The sequence below is a fragment of the Pleurodeles waltl genome, chromosome 5, assembly GCF_031143425.1.
Source record: "Pleurodeles waltl isolate 20211129_DDA chromosome 5, aPleWal1.hap1.20221129, whole genome shotgun sequence".
Lineage (NCBI taxonomy): Eukaryota > Metazoa > Chordata > Amphibia > Caudata > Salamandridae > Pleurodeles > Pleurodeles waltl.
The window spans coordinates 229,956,780-229,974,564 of record NC_090444.1 but is presented as its reverse complement, the minus strand read 5'-3'; the positions used below and the strand labels follow the sequence as shown (position 1 = coordinate 229,974,564).

Genomic DNA, 17,785 nt, shown 5'->3' with positions numbered 1-17,785 from the left:
TCTAGTACCCTTTGATACCTGCAAAGAACAATGTATCTCCCAAATTATATAACAAAGCAATATAATGTACTAGCACTCAGGCTGTGCTGACTATAGGCTGGCTAGACCTTTATCAAATGACTCAACATATTTTATGTAAGAGATGTATGGTAAACAAGTGATTAATGTTTGTAGGAAAGTCTTCCTTTTTGCCCTGGTCACCCCCAAACGTTTTGACTTTTGGCTGTGCCCTGGGTACTGCTTACCAGTCCCAGGGCCAGTACTCTGTGTAAAGTGGATATGCAAATTAGGCTAAATATAATTGGCAAAGTTAACCTACCTATAAGTCCCTGGTATATGGTAGGGCATGGAGGTTTAGGGACCCCAGCATAGGTAGTGCCCCCATAGGTGCACTGCAGAGGTGCCCAGTGTCATTTTAAAGGCAGGCCTGCCTTGCTGGCTGCTTTTAAATTAATGTTACATGCAAATTCGACTTTGGAATTAAAAGTAGTTCCAAAGTCTTAAACTACCTTATTTTTACATATGTCACCCCTAAGGTGTGCCCTATGTGCCCCTAGGGCTTGGTGCCATGTAACTATAAGCAGGGACCTTATAAAAATAGTTTTATACGCCCTAGTGAGGTAAAACAGCCCAAAAAAAAATTCACTCATTGTAGTGAATGGCCTCCAAAGGCTAGAATAGGGAGACTTTATTTTAATTTTAAAAGTCCCCTTAAGTAACAGATACAAAGAGTGTGGTACCAAATTAATTGTTATAATAAATCCCACAACTTCCAGTTGTTGGATTTAATATAACTTGTTCAGGTAAAGAGTTTTAAACTTTACCTGAAAAGTTGCCAACTTCAGCCCTGCAGTGTTTTTGCTGTTGTGCTCTGATTGGCCAGCCTCTGACAGCCTGGCCAGACTGCCTTGATGAGGTGTGAAGTGGCCTGGCTTCACACAAAGAGATATGCCTGTGGGAGGAGATCTCCCCTCAGCAGACGGTGAGGCAGCAAGGGGGAGGGCTGCCGAACTGGTCTTCAAAGGCAGAGAAGGACATTTGGAGCAACCCAGCAACACCCCCACATCCTGCAAACCCAGACAATTAGGTGCCCCCTTGATTAGATTAGGAGAGGGCAGGAGAGGGGTGTGTTTAGGATTTTTAGCCACACCAGTGGGTGGGCTCAGTCAGATGTAACCTCCAAAAATCACTTTCCGCCATGATAGATTTTTGAGGAATGTTGCCCCCTGGGATTGATTTTTGCCACACTTCCCAGGAAGTGGTCATCAAAAGGGGAAGGACCCTGCACCTGATTGGAGAATCAGAAACCCCCTGTTTTTCACCCAGTAGCAGGGATAAAAGTGGCAGACCTGCACCCACACCTCAGATTCTCATCAGATTCCAACAAGGAAGAACTACAGGAGAAGAAGGACTGCCCTGCTGGGCCCCTGGCCTGCACCTGGACCCTGCACTCTGAAGGACTGCACCAGCTGCACACTTGGGCTTCACCACAAGAAGGACTTTGCCCGGCTTCATCTGGTTCAAGGAGGGACTCCCTGTTTGCTACAGGTGGAAAATTGCTAACCAGAGTCCCCTGCACCAACTCTTGCAGAAACCAACCAGCTGACCACTGTCCAGTGGCCAAAAAGGAGTTTGTGCCAGGTGCATTCTGGGAGTTGTAGTCCACCCCCCCAAGGAGCATCTCAGAGCTTCTGGAACCTTCAGTGGGCTGTGGACCCCAAATGAACCTTAAAGGAACATCTGGAAGAAGATCCAGAAGCTTGGAGAACTTTGGAGAACTTTTGGAAAAAATCTCCATAGATGGACCGACCCGCCGCGGCAGCTCTAACCGGCTTGCCTCAACTGCGACCCGGCCTGACTTGCAGGTTCGTCCCGGTGAAGAAAATCTCCAAAAAAAGAGACTAAAGGGGTCATTCTGACCATGGCGGTAATTACCGCCATGGCGGAGGTCGGCGGTAGCACCGCCAACAGGCTGGCGGTGCACCGCTGGGCATTCTGACCGCGGCGGTTCAGCCGCGGCCAGAAACGGAAAGTCGGCGGTGTACCGCCGACTTTCCGCTGCCCGTCTGAATCCTCCATGGCGGCGGAGCGCGCTCCGCCGCCATGGGGATTCTGACACCCCCTACCGCCATCCTGTTCATGGCGGCTCTCCCGCCATGAACAGGATGGCGATAGGGGGTGCCGCGGGGCCCCTGGGGGCCCCTGCCGTGCCCATGCCAATGGCATGGGCACGGCAGGGGCCCCCGTAAGAGGGCCCCAAAAAGTATTTCAGTGTCTGCCCAGCAGACACTGAAATACGCGACGGGTGCAACTGCACCCGTCGCACCTTCCCACTCCGCCGGCTCAATTCTGAGCCGGCATCCTAGTGGAAAGGTTGATTTGCCCTGGGCTGGCGGGCGGTCTTTTGGCGGCCGCCCACCAGCACAGGGCAAATGTCAGAATCACCGCCGCGGTCTTTCGACCGCGGTGCGGTGTTCTGACGGCGGTACCTTGGCGGACGGCCTCTGCCGTCCGCCAAGGTCAGAATGACCCCCTAAGTCTGAACGTAGGAAGTTGACCGGGACCTCCCAGCCAGCGTATCCGAGGAGGGCTCCAAGGACGTCGGATCAAGATCCAGGTTTGCCCCGGTCGAAGGATTTTCACCTCGAAAAAAACGACTAAGTCCGAAGGTAAAAATCTCCACCGAGGGCTCCCGCGACGCGTATCCGAGGAAGAGTTCCAGGAGGTCGGAATGGACTGGCAGGTTCGTCCCGCTGAAGAAAATCTTCCGAAAAACGACTAAGTCCTAAGGTAAACTTTTGACCGAGGCCTCCCGCGGGCTGTAGCCGAGCTCCATCGCGTCGGCCTTAATACTTTGTCTTTGCCCCGGTCGAGGTGCGACCAGACAACCAGATTGGCGCATTTTGTTTCTATGCACTAGAAAGCAATAATTCTTTAAAAATTCATATCTCCGGTTCCCCTCATCCGATTGTATTCGTTTTTGTGTCATTTTAAAGATAAAAATATAATCTAATTTAATAAATTGATTTTGGATTTTTAAACTGTTTCCTGTGTTTTATTTAATTACTGTTTTGTGATATTTGAATGCTTTACACTCTGTCTCCTCAGTTAAGCCTTGTCTCTCGTTGCCAAGCTACCAAGGGTTGAGCTGGGTTTAATTTACTGAGACCTAACTGGACCGAAGTGGAGGTTAGTGGCCTATTGCTAAGTGTAGGTACTTACCTGCCCTTACCAATAACCCATTTTCCAACAATGTTTCTCTCCCAGAGACTAATACAATGGAAAATATTACATGGACCTTAGATATTCTTCTTCAGCTTAGGTTTAATAAGGTCTGCTAAAGAATACACACAATTTTAAATTATTTCTTTGATGGGGGATCAATATGTCGGGAGTTAACTTTATTGAGTGTGCCCTCTAATCCATGTGGGAAGGAATGCAGTTTTCAGACTAACCTATTTCATATCAAGGTGGTCCATATCTTTAAAGAAGTGTAATTTGTAGAATCTGTCATTGTGCTCATATGGTGATTGGGATTTATTTCCAGATTGTTACAAACTGTTTACTATATGCATAGAATATAGGCGGCTGGCCAATTTACTTAGTGATCTACAAAGACGGTTTAGCCCAAATTTGTTGAAGATTTATTTTTGAGGGCTTCTACTTGAATAAATGTGATAATTTCAGAGTATTATTAACTGATTAAAAGTGGCTTTGTTGCAAACATATTATAAGACATTGTTTTAAGTTTGGGTCCTCTCCTTTCCTTCTAAACACTTCTGGTAGGTTGTACCATTCCTACTTCTGAAACTCACTCAATGAGTTAACCATACTATATCTCTGCAGCAAGCACTCTGTCCAGTTTTGAGATTGGTGGTTGGACTGCACAGAATCTGAATGACTGATTGGCTCAAGGAGTCAGTGTCTCGAAATAGAAAAACAGGATGTCCTCAAGACCGCGGACCTAGATTCCTGACGGAGCAAGAAAGGAGCCCACGTTTACTGGCTACTGCGGAGATGGTGAGAAGTTTATTACGTTTTTATGAAGTTACTTTTTCAGTGGTGTGATAGAGATGTTGATATATATTGTGATGTTTCTCTTCACAGGCCACTGATTATTATAGAGTGAGCAAGTAAAATTATGTAATTTACATTTTTTTTAAATCCTAATTATATCATTTTTTCAATTTTCTGTTTACCACAATTTTGTAAAATGCACAGAAAAGAAGGTAATTCTCCAACATAATGGTGTTTATACAAAGTGTGATGAAAGGTGAAACATGTGCAGTGGAAAGAAAAGCCTCAAAACAGTTGGATATTGTTAGTTGCACATCATTAGTCACTATCATTCATTTAAATCAATGTAGTATTTTGCTGTAGTGATGGTTAGTCAAATAGAATTTATGGAGTATGCATGATCTGTAAATTCATTAAACATGAAAGGGTTGTAAATGTTCACATTCAAATATTGTGCAGTAATCTCCTGGAGAGTATTTCTTCAACCCATGGGGTTTTGAATAGTCCAGATGTGTTCTTTGCCTAACCTAGGTTTGGCTAAATGAAATATTAGATGAATCTGCATTCCAACTAACATGATCAATGTAGACAGTTCAGCAGAGTTCCACATTAGTGACATCTGTCCATATTTTACTGAATAGGCTTGTGTGGCCTTTATAATTGTTGCTGAGAAAAGGATGAAAATTGTCTAGGTGGAATGAAAAATAGATAAAACACAGAACACAGCTTTAAGATATTCATGAGGGAGATCATCTCTTGAAGCCAGTTTCAACCTGGTCACACACAGTGCACTGAGATAGTGACTCTGAAGTTTGTAGCCTAATTGTCTCTGTCCCTCAAGCACCCAACCTTCTAAGCCATCCTTCCCCTTGTCACCCTCTATTCCTTCACCTCCCTCCAAATCCTCTGTCACTCCGAGCATTTTTCACTTAGAGAATGGCTCTATTGCCACTCCACTTCAACATTCTCCTTAGAGAATTGCTCTATTGCCACTCCACTTCAACATTCTCCTACCTCCTATCCTTCCTCATTTCCTTTTATGTTTCCTGATTTCATCAACTTTGTCTTCAAGAACCCACCAAAAAAGCTAAATCTCTGCTTAATGGGTAAATTTAAAACCTCGTTTGGCAACCCTGAGTTAACCATATGCAAATGCCTACTATCTAAAACAGAATCGCTGAACTTAGTTCAAATGGTCTCTGGACCTGCTCTTTACAGATGCTGGCAAATACCATATGACCTGGAATAATCATACTTCATTTTAGTTTGACCTCTACCTGCACTCTCTGCCAGCCAATCTACATCCAGCAAACCATCTACTAGAGCATGGGAATGGCTGGACTGTGCAACCATCTAAGCTCTGGTTATCTTGTTGCCTAACAACTAAGCAATCTTGTTTCAACATTTCCAGCACTGACTGACATTGGTCCACAGCAACCTCATTCCAGCTAAAGCCAGCACAATCCCCCATCTTTGTCTTAACGCTGGTTTGCTGACTCTTTTAACTGAAATCGTGCAAATCCAACAAAAGCTGTCTGAAAAGACACTAGAAAAAGGCAGACAAACCCAAGAACAACTGACTTTGCAGTACTCCTCTGGAATCTACAAAGCTGCAGTCAGAAAAGTGAAAACACTCCACTACTAACACCCCATTTATGAAGCAACATGCCTAACCAGGGAACTTCTCAAGGTAACCTCCAGAACCTGAAATGCTAAAGTTCCAAATCCACCCTCAGAGATGAACTGTGTGACTGTATTGCTGGCCACTTAATCTTCAAAGCCAAGTGCCTGGAAAGATATTTTGAAGCTAAAACTGGAGAGAACTTTCAACTCAAATCACAGTCTGTTACCCTTACCCCATTTAATGATAACTTTATAAATCTCACAAAGGCTTGTTGCACTTTGAGATCTTCACTGCGTCCTTCTTTACTTTGTATTTTTAAGAACATCCTCGCTAACAGATCCTTTATCATTCCGTCCACATCTTTGATCATGCATATTCCCTGAAGAACTCAAAACTGTCAAAGCTTCTCTCCTAGGCAATGTGGTTGAAAGAGCTGCCTAGGTAAAATAATCAACTTTTTAGAAGAGAATATTCTTTCCCCTGACATCCAAACAAGATTCTGCCGGGTACAAGCACTGAATCTGCACTTATTGCAACATCGGGCAACATCAGGAAAGCAGTGGACTGTTAGGCAGCTGCACTTATGCTACTGAATCTTTCTGCTACCTTCAATGCAGTCCATCTTGCCACTTTGTTCCATAGACTCAAATCTCTGGAGATACAGGGCACAGTTAGTCAGTACAGTGCTTCCTTTCTGACTAAAAGATGCCTCATCCTACCTCTACACCTATTCTGCTCTGGCATTTTTCTCTTATCTGCAGGAGTGCCTCAAGGATTCACGTACCACTTAGTCATTACTTGAGTTGACATCCTCTTTCAACCTCAACTGCTGCAACTATGTGGATGACAAGGAAAGTATACTAAAATGTCAGATCCCACCTAAATTAGATTTCTGTGCCATGATAGTGGTAGATTATTCTGTGAGAACCACGTATTTAAATTAAATATACCAAATGTGAGATACCAGCTCTGTTAAATGGACTGTGTACTAATTGTCTAAAATCTGACAAATACCCTTGGCCTACCCGTCAATCTAATTGAGGATTCCCAACGTGAATATTAATAAAAATCTCTCCTTCATTTCTAAAGTAAATCAAATTAGAATCTAGAAAGGGATACTTTTACAGGATGAGATGCTTATGTGGAATCTTCCCTCACTTCTGATTGCACCATAAGGTACAAACGCCAATAATGAAGTACTTTCCTGTCACACCAGGAGATTCAGAAGCTTCTAAAAGGCCACAACACACCTCTGAGAAACTGCTTAACCTTGATATCAGGTGAAGCATTTCTCCTGCATTTCAGTCTCTACTTTAGCTGCCAGTGGCTAAGTGTTCAAAGCAATGTGCATAGTGCATTTTGGCATTCAAGACGTAGGGCCTGATTTCAAGTTCAGTGGACAGTTATTTTGCTGCAAACATGGCACATACCCTGTCCACCTTACTACGAGTGCCGTGGGATATATAAGGCACTTGTAATAAGGCAGGTGGATTATCCATCACATTTGTTACCGAGTCAGGTCCTGCGTTCTCTGCTTCCTTCAGCAAAAACATCACAACTGCCATCATCAAAGAGGTCTTTGAGCTAAGCGAACTCCAATTCGACCCATCTGTTTATCCCATCTTTTTATGTCTCTTATACAAGGGCAAACTCTTCTCAGTACAAATTGTTACGATATGAAACTCACTCCCATTAAGAATGATAGTAACTTGCAACCACCCTAGTGCACTACGGACTTAACTCTTTCACATTTATGACTTCTATGTTATTAATAACCCTACGACTGGGAGGTATTCACACTTACGCATGCGCCTTTTCTCACCCTCTTACACGTCGCATGCTGAAGTGTAGCTATTCTGACGCACTACGTCTAATGCATATTTAACAACTGCTCCAAACCCCTCGCTCCTCCCCCAGCATCTGCCATATAGGTCAAACTGCAACAGATATCATGCTAAATCCCGAACTCCAAAAAGGGTCCCCAGGATCTTGATAAAAATTGGAGCGCTTTGTAACCACTTAAAGGATATCAGGCAGTATATAAAAGCTATAGTAAAATAAAGTACTGGGCCTTACACCCTTCCCTAGACTGCACTCTGCAACCGCCCATTGAGAATGCGCTTTTTAAAAAAGAAATGCATTTGTTCTGCATCATCGCACTTTTTTACCGATAACATGCCTACAAATCATTGCCAAAATCGACAATGCTAGTGCTGTGTACATCATGAACAAAAGGCTTTGGCAGAGCCAATAGTTCTCGAGGGCTAGACCTGCTGGTTTTGTCAATACTTGTTGTAAAACATGTAGAGGTATATTGAAGAGTAATAAATCCGTACATGCCTGTTTATACTTGCCGATATATTCTGGGGTGACTATTTTTGCAGAATAACATTTCTGCCCTTAATAGGGTGGCATGCAGCCGTCTCGGCAGCTGAGTTCATTTGTCCCCTAGCAGGAGGTAAACCAGATTGGGGAATTGGGCGCACTGAGTTTGCTCACCTCGATTTTCCAGCATTAGGATGATCATTCCCCTTCAAGCTGAGGCTTGCAAAGCCATATTAGATCCCTGTGTAAATGGCCGTGTGCTACTTTTTAGTGGTCATTGCACTTACCATGTGTTAAGGAACAGGAGAACATCCCGGGGATGTGCCTGGTGTATATCAATTGTGCAACGATCAGTTCCGTTTATTTGCCGTCGAGTGCCGGCACTCTAAGAAAGCGCTGGAGCCCTTATGGTGGTGGAGTGTGGCTCACACACAGGAGGCAGTAAGCAGAGCAGTGACGTGCACCTGCTGCTGGTTGTTCATAATGTGCACGTCATCTTGGCGGGGCGGAGTTACAGAGTTGTATTCTATTCCCCCTGCTTAGACCTTCATAGGTTGTCATGACTGAATTACACCTATTTCTACGGTTATCCCTCATCTCAGTGAATGAAACTCGTCAGCAGGAGGGTATCCAGACATCCAGAACCAGCGACTTACTGTACCCTGACCTGTCAGTAGTTGCCGGGTGTGTTGTGTCTGACCCATTTACTGCCTCCTAGTAAGGCTTGGGTCAACAATAACTAGTTTGGTAAATTGCAAGTAAAGAGCAACAATATAATATTGTCACTTTCTAGAAATAGGCATTGCCGAGACAAGGCTAGCAGTAGAGTTTGAATGTGCAATTTATTGATTTGAAAAGTTTATATAATATTTCCCAGTTTAACAGGAGTGCGTAATATACTTACAACAACAATTCCACCAATGGCAGAACCTAGGAAATGTGCAGTGCATACTGCAGGATAAGCCTTGCTAATTGAATATTAATTCATATGTTGCTAATTCGATGATGTGGATTCCATGGCAACATGCAGCAGTGGAAAGTGCTAATCTACCAAATAATCTATTTGGGAAACTATGCGTGAAAAGTGCATGTACATTTCCTGCAGGACAGTGTTAGTTTGTAGCCACTCGTTGGCAGTGTGAAAAGCCCCTAACAAACAGTGTTTACTACCCGTCAGCGAAATGAGAGAATAAATCACTATTTAGCAGAAATCAAACTTTTTTCAAAGAAATATGAATGAATGGTGCCTATCTACATAAACATTTATAAATTAGTTAAACATATCTGTCAGAAATGGCGTTTCACAAATATTGCAACGTATGAAATTACTGCAACTGTATAGACAAAGTCATCATATAGAGACGCAACACATATTCACACGTAGAGAACACATACATGCATATATACAGTCAGATCGTCACACAGTCATCCATGCACACCATAGACCAACACACCTTTGGATAGGCGGACAGGCAGAAAACACAACAACATGCATCCTTGCAAACAAACCTGTATGCATCTATGCTCAAACGCCAACAGACATACTGTGAGACAGACACAGGCCAGACATGCAAGCATCATTGCACAATGCCCAGAAGACATACAGGTATCCAGTCACAAGCATCACACACACAGGGTCCCAATACATATTGCATAAACAGACTTCGAGACAGTAAATGTAATGTAAATTCGTACTTGTAAAGCGCACTCTGACCCTGAGGTATCGAGGCGCTGAACGCATACCGCTGTGGAACACCTCCTGGCTTTTCCCTGTGAGATGCCCACTCCTGGGCAACCCCCAAGGTGACGCCAGGCATCCCAGCGCTTTTGGTGCCGTTGTGGAGATTAAGCAAGCTATTGCCCAGAGTTGCAGAGTGAGACCCATGAGTTAGATTAGGCACTGAGGCAAGAAATATCCTGTCCAGGGAAATTGAGCCCAAGAACCGCTGAGACGGGAATTGAACCCTGGTCCCAGGCCAGATCTCTGCATCAGGGTCTGCCTCTCTAACCATTGTGCCACACTTCTGCATATAAACACATGTGCAGTCAGAGATAACATACATAAGGTGCACATTGACCGTGGAATAGATGAAAAGACAAAGGGCATATTATTGGGATGATAGATGGAGGGATGCTTAATTGATTAAGTGGTGATTCAGGCTACATTGCCACTTAATGTCTAGTTGTTTGTGGAAGAAATCACATTTGAGGTGAAGAATGTTCTGTTGCGTTAATGGTTAGTCAGTTTGCGTCCTTTCCTCGGAGCAATCAGCCTGAATGTCCATCCAATCCCTGGCTTTGTTAGATTGTCATTACTGATATTTTTTGGGGGTCACACCAGTAGGTTTCCTGAACTGAAATAGGAAATAAGGACCCTTTTGTGGGAAAGAAAAACTGACAGGTATCCGCCCTCCCTCCTGCTGTGTTATTGTCAAAGGAAATAAAGGTGTTACGAACCAGACATACCCGTTCGAGAATCTCCTACATCTGCTGGTGATATTGCAGAGCTCCACCCTGAATCCCTGAATTGGTTCACACAAGAATACTGATATTTTATAACATAATCAAACTTAATGTATGCTATTCTTGTATAGATCACATGAACAAGAACAACCATCGTAACTATAAATATCCCAGCAACTAAAAGTGAAGGGTGACATTTGGATACACTCAAAATGCTGTTCATCACACATGCCTAATATAGTAGTATACACTCCGCAGGGCCGCTACCTCCTGAGATGCCAACCGTCGGGAGGTAGCTGTGTGCTTTTGCTTGGCAGGAGCTGACAGCTCCCACTGGGCAAAAGGAAACATAACTCTGCTTTCAGCAAGGGGGAGCTGTCAAATAGCTCCCTGCTTGCAGGAACAGTGCCTGCTCCCATAGGACGTGGGGAGCCGGCTAGGACTGCGGGGACCTTGAGGCTCCCCTGCAGTCCTGTCACTTTCTTGCTCTCTCTCTTCTGTCCACAGTGGGATGGAAGAAAGAGAATGAGAGATTTTTATTTCAATGGTCTCTTCATACAATAACTTCAAACTGTCACACTAGCAAGATGTTTGATTGGAATGTTATTCTTACCTTTTGTTCCACAGCAGAACAGAATCACCTCCACCCTACTGGTAAAGACCTTGGACTGTGACTCAGTAGGTTGAAGGTTCAAATCCTGGTATCTCATGGCAGTATGTCTGTTTGTTTATTTATGTTTTGAATGATAAACATTCCTTGTGATGGAACATTTATGTCTTTTCCCCATCAACATATTTTGTTGAATGTCATAGAGATGTCTGGACACTGTGTAGTAGGGAATCACATGTGACCTAATGGTTAGGGTCTCCTACCCTCACACTAAAGGTTTAGGGTTCCAGTCTAGGTTTGTCTGTTGTAATTTCTCAGCTTTAAATTCTTTTCAACTTAAAAAATGTAAGGTACATACAGAAAGGTGATCTCAATCTTTTTACTTTTCAAAAACATTTTTTTATCTATTTGTCAGAACATTTCACATTGTAAGTGGTGCGGGGTTGGGTGGTGATAGGGGGTTGGCCGCAAGGCCAGTCCCTGTGGCCAAGCCTTACACACATGGCCAAAGGCTGTGCATGGTACAGGGATGGGTGGTTATAGATGGTTGTCTGCAGAACCCTGCGACCAACCCCTGCCACGCACGGGCAAAGGCAGAGTGTGTTGTGGGGTTGGGTGGTTATAGGGGGTTGGCCACAACCCCCGCCACATGTGGCCTTTGGCCATGCGCAGCAGTGGTTGGATTAACATATAGTAATTCAAATTACTTTACGATAAAAAAACATATACATTCACTGAAGAAAAACAAAGGTTACAGGGACATTGTAGTTAGGCTAATTTTAAACGTACAAAACCCTAGAAATTCACCTTTTATAGTTAGTTATTTGAAGTAACTTTAACTCATGCCCTAAAGTAACTATGACTCGTGCTCTTGCCATGTACTGCTAATTATATCAGATATTACAGCACTCATGACATGTTTTATAACTCATTGATAATATCACTGTAATATTTGCTGTAAAATTACTCATACAAAAACTATGCATGGCGGGGGCACAAGTGACTGATAACCTGACTTGATAAAAACCTTTTCTAAAAATATAGTTTATTCACATAATTTAAAAGGAGGCCATCAATAATCCCTCCTAAAAACAAAAGCCTAACAGGGAACCAGACAACCTACAAAATCTGTGCCCATTTTCACTCCTATGTGCACCAGCCAAAATCTTGGAAAAATCCTAGAACCAGACCTTGGCCAGCTTCTTTGCCACTCAGGACCTTATGGACCCCTAACTGAATGGCTTCTATAGAAGTCACAGTACCAAGACGCCCTTGTTTGCAGCTACAGACTATATCCGTTGCCAAGTGGATCAGGGTGGTACTGGGATTCTGGTGATGCTGGATCTATGTGCAGCATTTGATACGTTGTCCCCTCCACTCTTGGTGCAACGGTTGCACCAGGCGGGAACAAGGGGCACGGAAATGGCCTTACTGAGCTCATTTCTTACTAACAGAACCTACACTGTCAGCTGTAGGAACTTTAGGGCAGTCCCCTTTCGACTCCCCTGTGGGGTGCCACAAGGGTCCTTGCTTAGCCCCACTTTGTTTAATCTGTATGTGGCCCTGCTAGAAACTCTGGTGTGACCATTTGGGTTCCTGGTGTTGTCCTATGCAGACGATAACCAGATCATTTACTCGATAGCTGATGATTTGATCTCTGTGGCCGAGAGGTTTAAACACTGTGGGCCAGATTCACAAATTTAAACTTGGACCAAACGTCTAACTTTACTAATAGTAAAGTTAGACTTTTTGCCTATGTTTAGATTAAAAGTCTAAACTTAGACAGAAAGTCTAAATTTACTCTTAGTAAAGTTAGACTTTTGGTTAAAGTTTAGACTTGTGGTCTAAACTTACACCAAAAGTCTAACTGTACTCGTAGTAAATTTGGTCTCTTGGTGTAAGTTTAGAATTGTTGTCTTAGTTTACTTTTGTGAATCAGGTCCTATATATGTCAGATTATGGTATCTGGATGAAGGAGATCTGCATGAAATTAAATGCAGAAAAGACTGAGATCCTAGTCTTTGGGGCAGCAAAAAACTGGGAATGATTTTTGACAATATGTTATCCTTTGATGTGCAGGTTAATAGGAATACCAGGTCTTGTTTCTATGTTATTGAGATTCAGAAAAAAAGTTCTCCCCTTCCATTGGAGCTTAGAACGACAGTAGTCATAGCTGATTACTTCTTGCCTTGACTGGAAGGCCTCTCTCCAGAAACTCCAGGTGAATCAGAATGTGGCTGCTCACTTGATACAGAATATTTCTAAATGTCCTTCTGTGAGAGAAAGCTTGCACTCCCTTCATTGACTTCCCATCACGAAGCATGTGACTTTTTATTGTGTATATTGCGCATAAGGCCTTGCATCAATAGGGTCTTTAGTCCTGAAGTTAGCATTTCAATGGTACTGTCCCTGTAGACAGCTGAGATCTGCTTCTTTAAGGATGGCGAGGGTCCCCCGGTTCAGGAAGAAAAGATGGGGTGGCGGCGTCTTGTCAGTGGCAGCTGCAAAGCTGTGGAATATGCTGCCTTTTCATTTAGCCAGTCTAGAATCCCATATGGCCTTCCCCAAACAACTTAAGACCTGGCTTTTTTCCCTTCCATAATCCATTCTTTGAGTCAGTTTCTTCCATTGGCAGTGCTTTGATGCCTAAGGGTATAATGGGATTTACAAATACTAAATATTTTTATTTATATATGGAAAGAAAACGTTACGAAACACGTTCTGTCCGGAGTGGCCTCATGAAATAAACAAAAGTTGATTTTCCTCCATCTCAGATTGCCGTTTTCTCTCCGTATTGGGGAAGGAGTTTTGTGGAAATATTAAAGTGCTAGCAGTAGTACTTTTAACAAGCACCATCAGCGTTCAGGTGCAGGGCAGTTGAAATCCCAACTTGGTGAAATAAATATATATATATATATATATATATATATATATATACAATGAAGAAGCTTCCAAGGAAGAACGCACACTCGGGAAATCCCAGAACTCAAATAGAGTAATTTATTTCACACACTACGCGTTTCGGCTGTCTAGCAGCCTTGATCACGTGTAACATACCACCAGTGTACATTTAGTTAAATACCCCTTGAATATAAACATAGAAATAGGACTACACATTACAAAAGTTATACAAACAGTGGAAATAAAAAGGGGAGTAAATAATTCATACATTAAGACCATTGCAGGAATAAATATATTAATAAAGCAGTACTTTTTCATATATTAAAATAATTGCAATATTTCATAAGTAATAAGTAAAGGAATGATAATAATAAGAAAACATTCGGTTTTCAACCAAGTGCATTAACATTGCCTAACTGGCTCCCAATTAGTACTCAATAAATAACATAAATAAATACATATATATAAATCTAAGTTATTATATGTATCCGTTTTAACAAATTAACCGCATAGATATTATTTAATACATCTTACAATATTTTATTTTAATGAATTTAATATTCTTAATAGTTGTAGATGTCTAGAATTATACACGATCAATTGTATCGGCATACTCAATTGCATATAAATGTCTTCACAGTTACATATAAATATATAAATATAAGTATAAATATAAGTAAGAATATAAGTATAGATAAGAGCCAGTCAATTTTTACGTTGTAAATTTCAAGTTACATCTATTCCGCACTTCCAAATGTACTTCTTCAATGCACTAGTATCTAAAGTTATTCATTTAACATTCCTTAAATTACTCCCTAAGATGATTCTAACCATATTTTCTCCCAATCTACATAACCACATGTTCTACACAAGTTTTCAAATATCCGATATCCCTGACACCTCGTGACTGAATACATGCACTTAGTATTCCAAAATCGGGAATCCGTCCGGACTCCTCCATTCTGAAAGAATAAAATAGAATTGAAAAATAAAAAATTGGTTAAATATTAAAAGTATTAAAAATACATACTTTCAATGAAAAGCTACCACTCAAATACGAGCATTAATCCAAATAATAAAAATAATCATCAAAAAAGATGAGTGGTAAGCTCTTCACTCATATTCAATCCATGAGGTGTCTTAGTTTCTAAATCAAGAATATATTTGGATTCTTTTATACGTAAGGTCAACTCTCTAGAGAGTTGATAATATCTATACTTATATTCTTACTTATATTTATACTTATATTTATATATTTATATGTAACTGTGAAGACATTTATATGCAATTGAGTATGCCGATACAATTGATCGTGTATAATTCTAGACATCTACAACTATTAAGAATATTAAATTCATTAAAATAAAATATTGTAAGATGTATTAAATAATATCTATGCGGTTAATTTGTTAAAACGGATACATATAATAACTTAGATTTATATATATGTATTTATTTATGTTATTTATTGAGTACTAATTGGGAGCCAGTTAGGCAATGTTAATGCACTTGGTTGAAAACCGAATGTTTTCTTATTATTATCATTCCTTTACTTATTACTTATGAAATATTGCAATTATTTTAATATATGAAAAAGTACTGCTTTATTAATATATTTATTCCTGCAATGGTCTTAATGTATGAATTATTTACTCCCCTTTTTATTTCCACTGTTTGTATAACTTTTGTAATGTGTAGTCCTATTTCTATGTTTATATTCAAGGGGTATTTAACTAAATGTACACTGGTGGTATGTTACACGTGATCAAGGCTGCTAGACAGCCGAAACGCGTAGTGTGTGAAATAAATTACTCTATTTGAGTTCTGGGATTTCCCGAGTGTGCGTTCTTCCTTGGAAGCTTCTTCATTGTTTCTATTTTTAACCGGAGTGCTCTGCCGGTTCTCTACGCACCACCTCTCTCGGGCCTCCAGGAGCCCAGCTGTGAGCATTGCTATAGTGAATATATATATATATATATATATATATATATATATATATATATATATATATATATTATCCAGTGGAAGTCATATATGGAGTGTTCAGTGGAAGGCATCAGCCTAAATGCGTTGACATTCTGTTTGGGTGAAGCACTTGATTAAATAAAGGAATAATAGTGATCCTTTGTCCGGCGGCTGCTCCTTCCTTGCACAAGCAGTGCTGTCGTTTTGTGCTGGGGTGCAGCTGTGTGGTGAGTTGAATCTCACAGATTTGAACAAGATATGTATATATATTCACACAAAAAACAAAGGTGAGAAGGACATTCTAGTTAGGTTCACATTTTACGTGCAGAAAATCTTAGAAATTTGACAGTTATCTCAAAAAACTATAACTTGTGTCCTAAGGTAACTATAACTCACGTCCCCAACATGCACAGTTTTGTCATCACTAATATTATTGAAAATATTGGAGTTATATTATGAATAATGTCATACAAGATGCTATTACTGATGTAATATATGGGGTATTTAGCCGTGCATGGTGAGGGCACGCCATACGCAGCAGGATTTGGCTGCAGAGCCAGGCCCTGTGGCCAACCCAGCGCCTCACACGGCTTTTGGCCGTGCGCGACAGAGGTTGGCCGCAGGGCATGGCCTGCAGCAAGGCCCTATAGCCAATCCCCTGCAGACACCTAACTCAGCGCAATGCATGGCCTTTGGCCATGGTCGTTGGGAGGAGAGCTGCAGGATCTGGCTTGTTGCAAGGCTCTTTGGCCCACCCCTTCATATTTAGGAAACTGCGCTCCCTCCCCGGGACAGTAACAGCCCCGGGGACCCCATCCACCGGGGCAGCCCAATTACTACAAGGGCCATTGGTGCCAATGGAGGGGATTGGGTGTCCCAGACTTTAAAACCTACTGCTTTGCAGGGCAATTACAATGGCTGTCCTACTGATTGGTGGGATACTACTTGCACAAAATAGGCTACATGCCATTTATTTCTGATGGATACAACTACCTGTGGATTCCTCACCTTATGAATTCTCCCAATGCGTCAGCATTCAATGGAAACTTTCTTCCCAGCTCTTCACGTTGACGAGGACGTTACAATTGCACGGCTCCGCACTTGAATCCGTCTGACATCACTGTGGCAATAAGAGGTCCTCGCCGGCGTGCTGATGTTAGTCCCCTTTTTTCCGTGCCTTCGACGCTAACGGTTTTATCCTAGCTCTCGAGAAGCTACTGTTTTGAAGGTGTCTTATTGTACCTGTTACAATGCCTCCTCCTAAGAAGTCGGGGTTTAAGCCTTGTTGTGAGTGCGGCGGTCGTATGCCAGTCACGGACCCTCATGAAGATTGTTTATGGTGTCTTAGTTCGGACAACGACGTGGAAGAGTGCGTGTCTTGCCAAATGATGAATCCAAAGGCATTGAAAGAAAGAGAAGCTAAGCTCTTCTTAGCAAAAGTGAAGAAAGGACACAGAAGTCACTGAAGGTCCAAGACAAGGGACTCGTCATCCCATAATTCGTCGAGGTCACACAAGAAGCAGTGCTGGCACGATTCTCTGTGTCGTTCTTCTGGAGATCGGTCTTGATCTTGGTCTCCCTCTTGATGACGTCGTACGGCATGGGAGGTCAGTCCTACTGTTACTCCCCAGCCTCAAAGTACTCAGGCTTCTTTTGCGCCATCACTCATCAAGGTGGTGGAGTCCCAGGCGAGTCCTCCAACTAATTTTTCGCCTGGGTTGGTTCAGGTGTGGGTGGCACAGGTTCTGGATCCGACCCAAGCACTGCATGAAGAACAAAGGTTTCCTGCCTTCTTGACTCCGGGAGGAGACTCAGCGGCTTTTCTGAATGCCATGTTCAGTATTTTTGATAAGGATATGGCCCCTGCTGGTGCACCGGCT

At 42.2% G+C, this 17,785-nt stretch overlaps 1 protein-coding gene and 1 long non-coding RNA gene across 3 annotated transcripts in view; one reads left to right on the top strand and one right to left on the bottom strand.

Moving 5' to 3' along the window:
• The window catches only part of TRERF1 (transcriptional regulating factor 1), a 675,896-nt gene that overhangs the window by 115,032 nt on the left and 543,079 nt on the right, over positions 1-17,785 (top strand). The window contains exon 2 of one of the 2 annotated variants that reach the window (XM_069233961.1): positions 3,847-4,020. The gene's annotated coding sequence lies outside the window, so the exon portion shown is untranslated. Of the gene's footprint in view, positions 1-3,786; positions 4,021-17,785 lie in introns of both variants that reach the window. The other variant, XM_069233962.1, reaches the window with a different exon arrangement.
• LOC138295580 (uncharacterized) overlaps positions 1-17,785 on the bottom strand; it is a 160,524-nt gene that overhangs the window by 65,809 nt on the left and 76,930 nt on the right. The gene's annotated exons all lie outside the window — the stretch shown is intronic.